The sequence below is a fragment of the Delphinus delphis genome, chromosome 4 (genome assembly GCF_949987515.2).
Source record: "Delphinus delphis chromosome 4, mDelDel1.2, whole genome shotgun sequence".
NCBI lineage: Eukaryota > Metazoa > Chordata > Mammalia > Artiodactyla > Delphinidae > Delphinus > Delphinus delphis.
Window position 1 is genome coordinate 92285177 of NC_082686.1, and position 13752 is coordinate 92298928.

A 13752-nucleotide genomic window follows, 5' to 3' on the forward strand; every position below is an offset into this window, starting at 1 on the left:
CTGGGAAACAGAGACATATACGATCCAGTCTTTGCAGATCAATAAGGAACACAGACCTACAGTAAAATATAGTATGAAAAGTGTAACAATAAAAGGTGTAGAAAACAGTGAGGTAGCACAAAAGAACTAGGGAAAGATTCCTTAAGGAGCTGATATAGCTGGTTTGGGCAGGATAATAAAAACAAAAGCTAGCATTCGTTGAGTATTTTCTATGCTGTTGGTAGAAGCCATATTATGAAGGATCATATGTGCCATCTTAAAAAGCTTATCTTTTAACCTTACACCATGAGGAATTGAAGAAGGGCTTTAATAAGCAGGGGAAATAGGAGGTTATATGGATCTTCTGTCAATTTGGCATCCACATGGAAGGTATTTTGGAGAAATGTAAGGCTAGAGAGAGGGAATTTATTTCAAAGGCTATTGGATTACTTTTAGTGTGGTATGATGTCACCTAAAACTAAAGCCATAATAATGAGAAGGGAAAATAGTAGACGGTTTGTTGCAAATAAACAGCAGTTTAATCTGCTACTCTTCGAGGTATATTTGCATAGTTTCAGGGGTTACAACTTCACTAAACTAGGGCATTTTGAGAATGAAAGGGGACACTATTAACAATTGTATCTAGACAGGAGGTATAAAGCAAGAAGGACTATTCTAGGTAACCTGTTTAGATTAGTTTTAAGAAACTAGTGGTAAACTGACAGAGGTCACTTAAGGGTGGAAAGGAAAGAAACACCTCAGAATACCTAAGATACAAGTGGTCAGCTCTGAAAGACTGCCCTGCTGAAACCTAACTCAATGTGTTTTTTGGAAAGCAGAAGGTAGATGTGCATACTTCTTCATCTATGACTATCAGTTATAAAGCTACCCAACATTTAGAAGCTTCCAGACTTACTGTAACCACTAACTTTTCACTGGGGCGATTTCTCAATACCACACACTTCCCCCTGGCTCTAGTATACTCTTCCTTGGGACATCCCCTAGTTCTCTCTGAGCTCCTCAGAGGGACAAAGCTGAAGGGGCAGAATATTCCATTAACCCAGCTGGACTGTAACTGATACAGCAGAAGCTTTCAAAAAACTCTCAGAGTTTGAGCAGCATAAAATTTAGCAACAAGTCAGATGTGCTTTTGAGCTGCTGCTGGTCAGCAAGTTGACACTGAGATGAGAGGAGAAAATACCAGAAAACACTCTGTGCCAATGGAATTTCTTCCCCTTTGAATTCATTAGAAAACTTCCTGCCATGTGGATTAGGGATTAAATTAATTTCCATAAGCCAACCATATGTTAATATTTTTGAATACTTTGCTGTGTTTCATAATGTCATTTGTAATCACATTTCCATAGTTTTAAAAGGCATTTAAGTGACAGTAATAGCAGTACATGCCATTGCTGGAGAATTAGGAAAAAGAAAACTATGAAAATGAAAATAATTATCCATCATTTCTTCATCCGAGTACCTACTGTTAAATGATAAGAGAATTTCTTACATTTATATACACAATATGTACAACTTTCATTTGGCTTTTTCATTTAAAATTGTATCAGAAATAATTTCTTATACCATTAAAGTCACTTAAAAGTATAATATGTAATAACAGGATAATACTTTGTCTTATAAGTGTACTATAATCTATTAGCTATATCTTTATACTTAAACGTTTAGATTAATGACAATATTTCACTAAAACCAATAATGCTGAAGTAAACAGCTTTGTTCATAAATCATTTTTTTCTATATTCTGATCTTTAGATTTTTAGTAGTGAAAACACTGGGAAGAACTCTATTCATATTTTAAGGTAGATATATATTATGAAATTTCTTTCAAGAAAGTTTATATCACTTTACACACCAATACTTGTGAATGTTAGCTCCATATCACTGTATTAATCTTAGCACTGGATATCATAATTTTTGTAATCACCTCTGATAACTTCATGGGGGGAAATGGCATCTCATTTTCTTTAAATTCGTATTTCTTTGATTTTTTAGTGAGGCTGCAAATTTTCTCATGTTGTTCATGAACACATTTAAATTTTCTTGATTGAAATTTTCCAGGAAAATACTCAATTCTCAGTCAGCTTTTGAGATTGAATGCAGTGTTTTTTCAATTTTACACTTCTCCAATGATGGGGGCTCATGAGGCACAGAGGAAGTTGCTGTGCACACAGTGGGTGTTCAAGATATATCAGGGTGAGAGCCTTATTTGAACCTTGCTACACTTTCACCTAGGAACATGGGAGGCCTTCACGTGAAAGAAAATCTTCTGGAAAAAGTGTATTGGAAGACTATAATGAAATGGGGGAAAAATTTTTTTTTTTTTTTTTTTTTTGCGGTACGCGGGCCTCTCACTGTTGTGGCCTCTCCCGTTGCGGAGCACAGGCTCTGGACACGCAGGCTCAGCGGCCATGGCTCACGGGCCCAGCCGCTCCGCGGCATGTGGGATCTTCCCGGACCCGGGCACGAACCCGTGTCCCCTGCATCGGCAGGCGGACTCTCAACCACTGTGCCACCAGGGAAGCCCGGGGAAAAATTTTTTAATGAGAAGGAATTTAAGCACTTTTCTGAACTTCTTTTAATTCATCAATTTAGGATGAGTGTGTTTCCTGTCAAATTAATATCACACAAGAACTGGAGGCTCAAGTATATTCTGCTCAGACAGGAGTGGAGAGATAGGTCCCCATATGCAGGCAATATAAACAACAATAACAGGCTTAGGGAAACCAGGCCTAAGAATCAGTAGTCACCTTCCTACTGAAAGAAATCCTTCTAAAAGTGGTATCACAACATCACAATTACAAAAACTTGAAAATTTATTATATCCTTTTGTTCTTATTGAAAACTTCCTTGAATTAATTAGCAAATCCTACAGATACAATATATATATCTGCTAGTTTTCTTTTTAAGCATTCATTGGTGGGAGAACTTTGCCTAAGACAAAGATCTGAAAGAAAGTGTATTATACCTCAAATCAAGCAACTAAAACAAACATCATTCCAATTTTATTGATTTGGGAATTATATAGTTTGATTTTGTTACAAATTTGTAAACTGAGAATTTGAGAAGAAGGGGAAAGGGGTTGGGTGGGTGTATATCATGAGCCAGGCTTGATGGAGATCTCAGTCCCATTTTAGTCCCATTTGAAACACAAATTTTAAGAAACTTGCCCAAGATTACACAGTTAATACGTGGCAGACTCATAATTAAAATCTACTTCTGTCTGGCAACAAAGCACATTTTCTTTCTGTCTCTCAGGTCTCCTATAAGTCCTTTAGAAATAGTAGCTCATTTAATTTTCTTAATAATTCTATATGGTGGGAACTATAATTACCCCTAGTTTACTGTGGCGAAGTTAAAACACAGAGAGGTAAAGAATTTACCCAAGGCCACACAGCTAGTAAGTAGCAGAGCTAAAAATTAAAATCCAAACAGTCTGAGGCTATAGTCTGTGCAATGAACCCCAATGTGCTATGGAAACAAATGGAATCGCTGATCTTCAGTGGGAAGAGGACACTACAGACTAATTTCTATGTGGTAACACCCTCCAGGAAATTATCAATGTGTGCTTTATAATCTATATAATACAAGTCTACCTACATGATATTTGTGCTATTTCTTGGTTCCCACAGAAACCTCACAGACTAGAAAAAGCATGTTATTATTTCATCACTAGATTTGTATAAACATACTTATTGGGAGCAGGCATACTCTGAAGAAGAGCTGTGGAAAGGATGGGCATATTTCATGCTACAGTTTGAAATGATTTTTTTTTTTTTTTTTTACGGTACGCGGGCCCCTCACTGCCGCGGCCTCTCCCGTCACGGAGCACAGGCTCCGGACGCACAGGCTCAGCGGTCATGGCTCATGGGCCCAGCCGCTCCACGGCATGTGGGATCCTCCCGGAGCGGGGCACGAACCCGCGTTTCTGCATCGGCAGGCGTACTCTCAACCACTGCGCCACCAGGGAAGCCCTGAAATGATTTTTTTTTTCACCTGATGTAGATAAAGGGCAAATGGAATTTTATTTGCAGGAGCATATCATTGTGGAATTAAAATAGCAACTATGTAGTTATCACATGCTGAATAGCATCTATGTCACACTTATTTTCTTCAATAAGTGGTGCTGGGAAAACTGGACAGCTACATGTAAAAGAGTGAAATTAGAACACTCCCTAACACCATACAAAAAAATTAACTCAAAATGGATTAAAGACCTAAATGTAAGTCCAGACACTATAAAACTCTTGGAAGAAAACATAGGCAGAACATTCTATGACATAAATCACAGCAAGATCCTTTTTGACCCACCTCCTAGAAATAAAAACAAAAATAAACAAATGGGACCTAATGAAACTTCAAAGCTTTTGCACAGCAAAGGAAACAATAAACAAGATGAAAAGACAACCCTCAGAATGGGAGAAAATATTTGCTAATGAAACAACTGACAAAGGATTAATCTCCAAAATATACAAGCAGCTCATGCAGCTCAATATCAAAAAAACAAACAACCCAATCCAAAAATGGGCAGAAGACCTAAATAGAAATTTCTCCCAAGAAGATATACAGATTGCCAACAAACACATGAAAGGATGCTCAACATCACTAATCATTAGAGAAATGCCAATCAAACTACAGTGAGGTATCACTTCACACCAGTCAGAATGGCCATCATCAAAGAACCTACAAACAATAAATGCTGGAGAGGGTTTGGAGAAAAAGGAACTCTCTTGCACTGTTGGTGGGAATGTAAATTGATACAGCCACTATGGAGAACAGTATGGAGGTTCCTTAAAAAACTAAAAATAGAACTACCATATAACCCAGCAATCCCACTACTGGGCATATACCCTGAGAAAACCATAATTCAAAAAGAGTCATGTACCACAATGTTCATTGCAGCTCTATTTACAATAGCCAGGACATGGAAGCAACCTAAGTGCCCATTGACAGATGAATGCATAAAGAAGATGTGGCACATATATATAATGGAATATTACTCAGCCATAAAAAGAAATGAAACTGAGTTATCTGTAGTGAGGTGGATGGACCTAGAGTCTGTCATGCAGAGTGAAGTAAGTCAGAAAGAGAAAAACAAATACTGTATGCTAACACATATATGGAATCTAAAAAATATAATTTTTTTTTTTTTTTTTTTTTGCAGTACGCGGGCCTCTCACTGTTGCGGTCTCTCCCGTTGCGGAGCACAGGCTCCGGACGCGCAGGCTCAGCGCCCATGGCTCACGGGCCTAGCCACTCCGTGGCATGTGGAATCTTTCTGGACCAGGGCACGAACCCGTGTCCCCTGCATCGGCAGGCGGACTCTCAACAACTGCGCCACGAGGGAAGCCCTAAATATGGTTTTGAAGAACCTAGTGGCAGGACAGGAATAAAGACGCAGACATAGAGAATGTACTTGAGGACATGGGGAGGGGGTAGGGTAAGCTGGGACGAAGTGAGAGAGTGACATGGACATATATACACTACCAAATGTAAACTAGATAGCTAGTGGGAAGCAGCCACATAGCACAGAGAGATCAGCTCCATGCTTTGTGACCACCTAGAGGGGTGTGATAAGGAGGGAGATGCAAGAGGGAGGAGACATGGGGATATATGTATACATATAGCTGATTCACTTTGTTATAAAGCAGAAACTAACACACCATTGTAAAGCAATTATACTCCAATAAAGATGTTAAAAAATAAAAGATATTTTACATCCTCTTATATACATGGTAAAGAAAATACATTGATGTCTTTAGTTTTGTTTCCTTAGTCCCTACTATGTAGTAGGTATCCTACAAGTATGTGCCTTTGGGGATGAAGGTAAATGATCTACGCTAACAGAACAATGATTAGACTCATAATTGAGCCAAATCTCTGTTATGTGGAACTGCATGACATTTGATTTGCAAAAGTTGTTCCATCTGACTTTACAGGAAGATACGCTGATGATGTATCATTTTAATTTCTCTCCTGAGCACTCATTGGAAAACAGTAGCAAATGACAAGGTTGTTTATTTGTTACAGTAGTGCTCCTCCAAAATCAAATGAACAAAGGTAATCTTAATTTCATGAATCAATTTTCTTAATAAATACCTACATAATTAACTGAGGAATTCCCTTTGGAAAAGCCAACTGAGAAATGATTTCAAGATAAGGAAATAGCGAAAAAACACAATTCTGAACTAATATCAAACTTTCTCACTACTATCAAATATGATGTAAGAACTTTCATAAGTATACATACAAATATATATTAAAAATCATTTAAGGGCTTCCCTGGTGGCGCAGTGGTTGGGAGACCGCCTGCCGATGCAGGGGACGTGGGTTCGTGCCCCGGTCCGGGAGGATCCCACATGCCGCGGAGCGGCTGGGCCCGTGAGCCATGGCCGCTGGGCCTGCACGTCCGGAGCCTGTGCTCCGCAACGGGAGAGGCTGCAACAGTGAGAGGCCCGCGTACGGCAAAAAAAAAAAAAAAAAAAAAAAAAAAAAATCATTTAAGTATATATAATGTGCAAATAATGTCAGATTTGATTCTGTTATTTGTGCTCATACTCTGGCCAAATTTAATGGCAACAAACAAAATTATATTTTTAATACACTTGGTATATTTGTATGACAAATAAATATTAGATTATGATAGCATTAATTTCTTTTTCCATCTCTGTACTTTAAATATAATTCCACTTGAATTAATTAAATAACACTATTTAATAAATATTTTTAAAAGACTTGGAAATCTAGGTTCCAACACTTGAAATATTTACCACCAGACATCTATTAGTCTTTAAGAAATTTTCTTTGCCTTTTTTGGTCACAGTTTTCTCATCTGTAAAATAAACAGGTTGAACTAGATGAGTTCTGAAACTCTTTTTCTGTTATAAAAATTATACTCTTAAAAAATATGACTACACTGATAAATTATGAAATAATTGGAAGTAAAAATAAAATAATTATATTAAGTGTTATGACTACTGTGTGCTGTAGATAAATCAAGAGGAGATTAAGGAACTGAAAACATTCAAATGAGTTTTGTGAACTTCCATTGACTTTTCTAATCTTTAGATTCCTCCTTACTAAAATGGAGATGATAGTAAAAATCTTAATTCTTTTTTTCCCCAGTAAGTAGCAAGAGTGGGTATTCCCTTGGGTGGCTATGTTTTAGTCACAATTTCAAGGAATTCGGTTGACGTAATGAATTCATTGTGTTTAAAATTACCTAAGTGTTCAATTAGCTAATTGTACAGGTAATAAACATTGCCTTATGTTTTTCATATACTGTCTATGTGAACCTGGCAGGTAAGTATAACAATTGCTCGTTCCCATTTACAAATTTAAGTAAAGCCTATGAAATTAATCCTTATTATCCTTAACTTGCCTATTATAAACCTTACTAGACCTAGCCTGGAATTATTTTCAATATTTGAGTCACTTAAAGTCAAGGATCCTATCTCTATTTGCTTTTAATTTTTGTATACCAGTAACAAATAACCAGGTCTTTAAGATGTAACTTCATTAAAACACATGCACTCCTTTGCAGCTGGGACAAATGGAAAAAGTCATCACCTCCAGAAGTGAATAATTCCCTGAACTGCCAATTTGGATAGAAAGGCCATAATCAGGCAGCCCAAGAAATGGGGGGAATATTCACAAAGGAATATTTCAGCAAGTCACTTCTTCATTTTAGTGTTGTTTTAAATTTTAGTGGATGGTATATAGCCCTTTTTAATTGAGTAACAGACATACAGCACCTGGTCCTTATGTTGTAAGATACTTAAAAAGTAGGGGAAGTAACAATAAAATTCAATGCATCATGAGTTTAGTAAAAGCTGAGCTCAACAAAAACTAGCCTAAAAGCATCTTATATATTGTCTTTAATAGTATCCCAATGTTACAGCAATATTGAAAGTCACATTCAAACTAGAACTTAAAATTACCACTTCTGTGTCATGCTAACTGAACCTGGAAAACAAAAGAAAAACAAAAGAAACAAAACACAACTCTGGAGAAGATCCCTCTCACAGTATGGCCTGCTTAGCTCTTCATACTGAGCTAGGTCAAGGTCTTGCATTATATGAGAAATGGATGGTCACAAATACACCTCGATAATGAGGGGGGAGCAGCTAACAGTCCATCTCTTCCCTCTAGATAGTATATGCCTTTAATTAGAAACCATGTACTTTCTTAGCATCCACGATCATTTCCTAGCTGTGCTTATAAAGAACTTCCACGCTCTCTTCATAACAGAGACAATTCCAGCCATCTGTCTGTTTGAACAGATTTTGATGATCCAGGGGGTAATTAAGTCTTGGTGGCCATTAGTGAATTTCAATTTTATTTCATATAGGAAACACGACATTCAGTATAAAGGAGAAAACTATATGGAATTTTGTGATGATGTCTACACAACTTCTAATAAAATAAGGTCTTTATGCTTCTTTGCTATATTTCATACTGGTATTTCTGCTCTAGAAATCTTTTCCTTGATGTGCATAATATATCTTGCTTTTCTAGAGTTTAATTATAGTGACACACACAAAAAAACAAACACAAAAAGGACTCAAAATACCCCCCAAAATGAAGATACTTCATGGTCCTAACTATAAACCTTGTTTTTCTGCACCCTTGTATTTTGTTTTTTTTTTTTAAATACCCATTCTTTTTTTAAAAAATTAATTAATTAGGGCTTCCCTGGTGGCGCAGTGGTTGAGAGTCCGCCTGCCGATGCAGGGGACGCGGGTTCGTGCCCCGGTCCGGGAAGATCCCACGTGCCGCGAAGCGGCTAGGCCCGTGAGCCATGGCCGCTGAGCCTGCGCATCCGGAGCCTGTGCTCCGCAACGGGAGAGGCCACAACAGTGAGGGCCCTGAGTACCGCCAAAAAAAAAAATAAATAAATAATAATTAATCAATTTGTTGGCTGTGCTGTGTCCTCATTGCTGTGTGCAGACTTTCTCTAGTTGCGGCGAGCGGGGGTTACTCTTCGTGGCGGTGAGCAGGCTTCTCATTGCGGAGGCTTCTCTTCTTGTGGAGTACGGGCTCTAGGCACGCAGGCTTCAGGAGTTGTGGCTCGCGGGCTCTAGAGCGCAGGCTCAGTAGTTGTGGCGCATGGGTTTAGCTGCTGCACAGCATGTGGGATCTTCCCAGACCAGGGATCATACTTGTGTCCCCTGCATTGGCAGGCAGATTCTTAACCACTGCGCCACCAGGGAAGTCTCCTCCCTTATCTTTCTGACTTGCAAGAATAATCTAATAATAATAATACAAGGATAGACCAACAGTGCAAGGCATATTGCATCACTTTGGCTGTTTATGTTGCAAGTTGGTTGGACCAAATGCTGGTTGTTGAATTTCTTCTCCCCTTGCCCATTACACAAATTGAAAGTCCATGGGATTTCTGGAAGGGTTTAGTGGCATCTGAAAACCCTTAAAATTCTGGGCATACTTTTGTTTGTCTGGAGAAAAAGGCTATATTTTTCATTAAAATTTCAAACAAGATTCAAAACTCCTGTCTTGGGATTTTTTTTTTCAGAGTATTATATTGTAACTAACATCTCAGACTGCACAGACAGCCCTTCCCAACTCAGGTATTGAATTAATGAGATACTTAGGACTGTTGTCATTTTCTGTTCTGGGAGAGGGGAAAAGGGCAGCAGAGATGAGGAAAGAACCTGCATCAAACCTAAAATAACAACAAGGGCTACTACTTGGAAGGTTTGGGTTTTCCTTTTGATTCAACCTCTGAGAAGCTCTCTGAATTTGGACACATCAACTGTCCCCTCTTGGCCTCAGGTCCCTTACCTCTAAACAGAGTGTGCTGGGCTATATCAGCGATGTTCAAAGCATGTTCTGTGAAAAATCCTGGGGGTTCTGGAAAAGTATTTGAGTGACTCTCCAAAGATGAAAGACTAGTGCAAAAAAAGTTCAGTTAGCTTCACACATCTCCTAAAGGGAAAGGTAGAGATGGTAGATACCAGATGAGTGTATGTGTATACACTAGCTTTCTGAAGACAACAGCTTTAAGTCAATTCCTTTGGATTTCCATGTCATCCCTTTCTTGAGATGTTGAAACTCTTCAAACTTCTAAAATATTTTATATTTATAATTTTATTAATATTTTATATTTAGATCTATATTTTATATCTTATATTTATTAGTTTACAGTTCTGTTTCCTCTGCTGGATTGTAAGTAACTCAGGAGAGGCATTATTTCTTGCTCATATCTAGAACCTAGAAAGTGGTGGGTATATGGAAGGAGAAAGATAAGCAAACATCATTAAATAGTGTATGCAACAGGATGGAAGATGGGTTAAACGTCATGAGACAGATAAGAGACAAGCAGCACTATCGGAATTATCATGCAATAATAGTCCATGCGGTGGGATAGACAGTTGGGGTTAAATTCGAGAGATATTTAAGAAGTTGAATGCTAATGACTTGGTGGCCAACTTGGTAAGAGATGTAGGAGAGTCCAAAATAACTTTTGGATTTCTGTATTAGGGTCTCATAAACCAGGAGAGAAAATACAGAAGGAAGAGCAATTTGGAAGTAGTGATGATTTGTTACATTATGGTCATGTTACTGGGAGCGCCAAGTCACGCAGCCCTTTTGTGTCTCTGGGTATACTTTGTGATTTGAAATGCAAAATGCATTTATTTCTGTGGAAAGAAGTCAACAAAGTTTGAAAAACATTTCTTGGAAAAGTACACATGAGATATTCAGTTGTCAACAAAGTACTTGTTCTGGATCTAGGACACATATTTAGAAGTCAGCAAAAGACATCTGGCTGCACACACTGATTTGAGAGTTACCAGCGGGCAGGTTGGTTAAAGGCAGGTGAGTGGGTGAGATTAGGAAAAGGCAAAATGAGAAGGAAGAAACCCTGTAGAATAACAATATTAAGGGACTGACAGAGGAAAAGGAAACAGGGAAACAAAGTGAAAGTGAAGGAAGAAGACCAAGCTAGTTAGGAACTTAATCGCATGTGATACTTTGGTTTAGTGCCAAAAAAGATTTGAACCTTCCCTTTATCATCAAGGACCAAAAAAGGCATTCACCAGATTAACAATAAATATAAAAAGCAGAAGCGCACACTGATTTGGCACAAAGGGAGAATAAAGCGCATATTTAGTTAGGAAGGCAAGGGTAGATGTGGGAGGTTCTGGGGGTGGGAACAATGTGAAGTTGTCAGCTCTCCTCTGATCCATGTGAGAACCCTGTGAGGAGAAGGTAAAATATTCTCAGTAATATATGGAAGAAATATAAAACCCCCGAGGAGTCGAGATTGGCTACTCCCCTCTCTGGTGGCACAAACCATGTAAGAATCCCAGCAAATAAGTTCCATGAAACATGAGAATTGATTTTGAAAATGTGAAAAAATGATTAGTGGTACATTTTAAAAAGTAAAGTATGACCTTAGAATAGTAAAAGGCTAAGGGGAAAAGTGATATTTTCAAATAAACACTTCCATTTGTATCAATTCAACAACTCTGTATGGTACAATAGATACAAACGGCAACTGGGATTGTCTAATCAACACCTGGGAAGAAATGGAAGAAAGAAGTGGATCCGTGGTGTGCATAAGGGAGATTACATTTACATGTGTCTTGTGAACATGAAAAATGGAAGAGAATTGCAAACTCAGAGAAAAGAAAACTTTGCTTGTCCAAACAGGAATCTTATTTGGCCATATATATTGACTGCGCTGAATCTAATGAGTTCTTGTGCCAATGCAAAGTGGACCCCAAACCTAACCTAGGAACCTTTTATGCAAAAATATGATTAAGTGAGACAGCACCATGTTGATTGTGAAATAATAAGTTATTTACTTTGCAAGCCACATACTACGTCGGTTTACGATATGAAATAATGTGTGCACAGATTGGGGCAGGGAGAAGGCTCTGATTTATCAGTTTTCTAAACTTTGAATCAGATTAGCGTTTGCCTACCAAGTTTCTGTACACAGCAGAAGAATGTACTCTTAAGCCTAGAAGTCTTTTGTTAGTTGAAGTGCTTGCAAAGTAAAATACAAGAAGGAATTCACAATCTGCATGAGTTTTTCAGAAAAGAAAATGTTTATGTATGTCTGTGTTAAGTACTGCTGCTCCAGGAAACTGGTTTTAAATAAACTTCAAGGACTGTTCATGACACCAAGAAGTTGAGTGACTTGTCCAAGGTCATTTGGTAAATCTGTGTCATTGTTATAATTGGAACACAAGACCACCACCCATTTGGAGTCTTTGCTGTAGTCACTGTCTCTTGATGCCTCTGACTTTATGAGGATAATGCTATAGAAAAATGACTCCTGTAAATTCTGTTGTCAGTCAGTAGGAGCTGGCAAAGCACCCGTGCTGATGGCTTTCTTGATTAGAATGCAGTGCAAACAGGCCCACACTCTGGCTTGTAAAACAAGCTAAAGTGTCGCCTGCTTCCTTACCTCATCATTTCTAGAATGGTACTTATCTTTCAAGCCACAAAACAGTACTGATGCCAAGGCCATAAAAAGTATTATATGGTTCTCCCTGCCATCTTTTCAAGGTGGGCTGGCAAAGCAGAGGACCACAGACAGAAAAATGGAGTAATAAAGTTTAAATAGTAGGCAATAATATTAATCTGCTGTGCTGCAGATTAAGAGATGGAACCAACTCCCTGCAGTTCTAATTGGACTTTCCTGTGTTTCCTACAACCCTTAGGGCTTTACCCTGGTAAGTCCTATTTTTGCTTGCCATCTATTCCCCATGAATGACTCGCTGTAATGGATTTATGTGTAAAAGCACACAGTGCTTGTACTGCCATAGAATTATTTTGTGGTTTTCTTTGCAGATTGCTGGCAAGTTACTTTCTAAAAATCAAGTAATTAATACACTGAATTGCTGGACTGACTGCTGCCTAAATATTTCATATGCATAATAAGATATAAGACTATAACTCAGGTACTGGGAAAGCACAATCATGTGTAAAGTGATGCCCTAGAAAACCGTATTATGATAAGACTAGGAAAATAGATCCATACATCATATGGACAATGTCTGAGGTAATCAACTGTAAAATGAAAGAGGAATAAAGCTTTAGGTACACATATGTCAGGTATATTTCTCAAATCCGTGAGATCATTCTCACATGGTCAATTCGCTATTATTTTTGGAATAACGCTATCTTCCTCTTAATTTGTCTTCAAGTGTGTGTGTGTAGGCAAAGAGTACTTTTGTCAGGATATTCTGCACTTAAGGATCAAATCACTGCTTGGTTATGATTCCACTAACAACCATGTTTGCTCCAGTTATAAAACATTAATTATATATATTCCTAGGTCTAGATCAGAGGTGGAGAGTGTGTGAAATAGGGTCCCAACAGGTGCATCTCTGCAGGAGATCGCCATACAAATTTACAACCAAATTTTTGATTAACTGGGCCTGCTCAATTTGTCTGATATTATCATACAACTAACGATGCTTCTAGTTTTGTTCAGTATGTTTTTAATTTTGATTTAGTCTGGTACCACCCCTGAAACTGCCAACCTCTGATGATTTGCCCACCAGATCTCCCCGAAAATTCCCACACTCAGCTGGGTGCCCAAATTTTCTGCTTCACACTCTCAGGGCAAAGTCTCTGCTCTTCATCTTGTGGTGTCTTGTCCTTCAGATTTTGTGGACACCTTAATCCTGATTGCCAATGAGTTCTGCATCATCTCTCTGCCTGGTTCCTTCCTGCTACAGTATCCATGATATTTCTAACTTCTTCCTTCCACTGTCTTCC

At 38.2% G+C, this 13752-nt stretch overlaps 1 protein-coding gene across 1 annotated transcript in view; it reads right to left on the reverse strand.

Annotated features, from left to right (window-relative positions):
• The window catches only part of NLGN1 (neuroligin 1), a 723285-nt gene that overhangs the window by 44434 nt on the left and 665099 nt on the right, over positions 1–13752 (reverse strand). The window lies entirely within an intron of this gene.